The following is a 3,649-nucleotide window of genomic DNA, read 5'->3' on the forward strand; positions in this document are numbered from 1 at the left end:
CTGGGCTTAGGAGATTCTCTTGCTTCAGCCTCCCTAGTAGCTGGGACTACAGGTGCCTGCCACAATGCCTGGCTATTTTTTGTTGCAGTTTGGCCGGGGCCAGGCTTGAACCTGCTACCCTTGGTATATGGGGCCGGCGCCCTACTCACTGAGCCACAGGTGCTGCTCAAGCTGTCACCCTGGTAGAGTGCCGTGGTGTCACTGCTCACAGCAACCTCACATTCTTGGGCTTAAGTGATCCTCTTGCCTCAGCCTCCCAAGTAGCTGGGACTACAGGTGTGTGCCACCATGAATCTAAATTTTGAATGTGGAAATCTCCCTTCATCTTTCTATCTTCCATAGTGCCAACACTGGGTCATCACATAGTAAACATTTACAAGTATTTGTAAAAGGGAAGGAAAGAGAAGAAGGAAAAAGGAAGGAGAAGAGAAAGGAAGGAGGGAGGGATAGAATAAAGGAAGGAAGCAAGGAGTAAAGGAAGAAGGGGGAGGAAGAAAATGGTTACATTATAACTTGCAATGGGCTTTTGAAGAGGATGCACCAGCTTTTGAAGAGGATGCAAAGCATTATTCCTGTTTCACAGAAAAGGTTCAGAGTCCAAGTGGTGGCTCAGCTTAGAATGCCACGTGGTAGAATTTTCTCAGGGCAGAAGTCTCAGAATTTGGACATCGCTGTGGGTTGAACTGTGTCCTCCAAAATGATATGTTAAGGTTCTAACCTGTGAATGCGACCCACTTTGGAAAGAAGGTCTTTGCCAATGTAATCAGGTTAAGATGAGGTCATACTGGCTTAGAATGGGCCCTAAAGCAGATGACTTGTGTCCTTATAAAAAGGGAGGGGGCATCTGGACAGAGAGATACACAGTAGGAGGATGGACACGTGGAGATTGGAGTGATGCTGATACAAGACTAGAGATGTCCTGGAGTGCTGGTAACCAGGAATGAAAAAAGCTGGAAAAGGCAAGGAAGGATTTTTTCCCCCCAGATCCTTCAAAGAGAGGATTGCCTTGCTGACACCTTGATTTCATACTTCCAGCCTTTAGGACTGTGAGAGAATAAATTTCTTTTGGTCTAAGCCACCTGGTTTGTGGTAATTTGTTACTGCAGTTCAAGGAAATTAATGAATCATGTTAAAAACTCCTAGTGACAACAGATCCCCCCTCCCCACCCCGGGAACAAAGAGAAGACCTATGGTGTTGGAAGAAGTCAAGATTCCAAGGATAAAGAGAATTCTTGTAGCGGGCCAGAGAGAAGAGGGTTGTTTAATAGGTTCATAGTGTTTTAGCACAAGCAAATCCTATTTCCCTAATTTATATTTCAAGGAATTAGGCCTTACGGGAGGTCTTTGAAAAATGTTGCACAAGTTTAATCCCCTGATTTCTCCTGTTACTATTCCTCAATGCATGGAACAGCAGTCAGCATCTTGTCAGCATCTAAGTACTTTCTGTTGTAATATGACATATTGCAACATATTCACATATTGATGTGAAAAGCTAAAGAAAGTGGTAACCACCAGGATCAGGCTCTTAGAATGAAAAGAAGGATTTTCTGGATCATAGCCATTCATTTATCCATTACTATCCCAAGGGTCTTCCAGGATTCTGAAGATTAAGTTATTACTGGGATTCTATTGCCAAAGTCAGCAGTAAGACCAAATGCTTCCTCTCACTTCCATGCCTCAGGCAACTTAGCTACCATGGCCCCAAGACAGGGAAATCAATTCTTAGGATGAAGTGACCTGTTGGGGGTTATACGAGAGACTACATGGTAAACGTTATCCTCACTCACTCCCCATGGTGGGAAAAACAAGCCAATGACACAGAGATGCCTCTCTTGAGGTTCCCGTTTTAGCCTTTACGTGCTTTGTGTGAACAGTGATGAAGATGATGATGACAAAGGTAACAATAACTTCCACAACTGGAACAAAAACAACAGCAAATGCTATTTATTCCAGAAAGGATTTTAACCTCGGTGTCTAGCGAGGGCTAATGTACGGAATCAACTCAATGAAAGGTTGTTGAATGAATGGATGAATAAATGACTGAGTGGAACTGGATCCCCCCAGCAGTGTCCTTTATTGCTTTGTAACTGAGTTTGTTCCTGTAATTTCTTGGCAGGGTGTCTAGAAGTGAGAGAGGCTCGTTGGATACAGCCAAAGTCGTTACTGTAGGGTAGTAATGTGCTTTGGTTTTTCCCTATTACCTCCTGTCATTTCAGGGTAACAACCTCCCAAGTGTATTTGTGGGCTGGTATTTGATTCTAGACAAAGATTTCAGGAATACTATGACTATCATTGTCTTCAAAACCAAAGGCAATTTCATTGACTATTGCAATGACTGTGACATATTTGCTGTCAGTTTCTGGTAAGTCCCCAGATTAAGTTCTCATTTGGCTGCAATTATAATATTACCATTTAAAGTTGTTCCTGACTTTAGTATTTAATTCTAATTGATTTATTCAACATATATATTTTCTAGGACCTACTGTGTGCCAACTACTTCTAAATAAAGTGAAAAAGGGTGGTGCCTGTGGCTCAGTGAGTAGGGCGCCAGCCCCATATACTGAGGGTGGCAGGTTCAAACCCAGCCCCGGCCAAACTGCAACAACAACAACAAAAATAGCCAGGCATTGTGGCAGGTGCCTGCAGTCTCAGCTACTTCAGAGGCTGAGGCAAGAGAATCGCTTAAGCCCAAGAGCTGGAGGTTGCTGTGAGCTGTGACGCCACGGCGCTCTACTGAGGGCAACAAAGTGAGACTCTGTCTCTAAATAAATAAAGTGAAAAAACTGAGTTAAAAAAGCACTGGAAAGAGAGTCAGAAAACCAAGACTAGATGGTAGGGTTAAAAAAAAAGGAAAAGGCCTTGGGGAAGTAACTTAATTTTACTTCTTTTATCCTTATCTTTTAAAAAATTGTCTTTGTTTGGAGATTGTCTTTAAAATACAATTCATCAAGATAATCTCTTTTTACTGTTTTCAAATCCTATACTTCTGGGTTTGTGGGTTCCTACCTTATAACTCTAGACCCTTAGAGTAACTGCCAGGCAATGTGGTCACACCAAGAAGGTCATCAACACCCTCAGCTGTTCCTGAAGGCAAGGCCATTTGGGAAGAGGTGACAGTGCTTTGTTTGACCCATCCGAGCAATAGCTAGAGCATGACAGACCCATGGTGAAAGGAGCTTTTCCTTACTGTGCGGGTTGTGGTTGGTCTGTCCTCAAGGGGTTGTGCTGTGGGCCTGTTCTGAGGGAAGCCACCCCTGTTGCAGGAGAGGACGGGTTTAATCTCAGGAGTGGCATGATGCATTTAGGGGAGCACACCTTCCCACCTCTACCAAGACCACTGGCCGTGTGGCTGCTCATCTTACCTGGGAGAGGCAGTGGGCTTGTCTCAGTTTTCATATTGCTTCACTGCTTTATGTCACTTGGCAATACTTCTAAGCTCTTACAGATCTCTCCCCACCATCACCTCCCCTGTCTAGAGAGCCCCCATTCTCTGCCACAGGCGTCGAGCCAGAATATAAATATCTTAACACAATAACTAAGAAAAGGCCATGAGCGCTGTGTTAACCAGTTTGATGAAAATATTTCAAATTGTATATAAAACCAGCACACTGTACCCCATGACTGCATTAATGTACACAGCTATGATTTA

This window comes from Otolemur garnettii, unplaced genomic scaffold, assembly GCF_000181295.1.
Source record: "Otolemur garnettii isolate 467f Iridium unplaced genomic scaffold, OtoGar3 scaffold00004, whole genome shotgun sequence".
In the NCBI taxonomy this organism is placed as follows: Eukaryota; Metazoa; Chordata; class Mammalia; order Primates; family Galagidae; genus Otolemur; species Otolemur garnettii.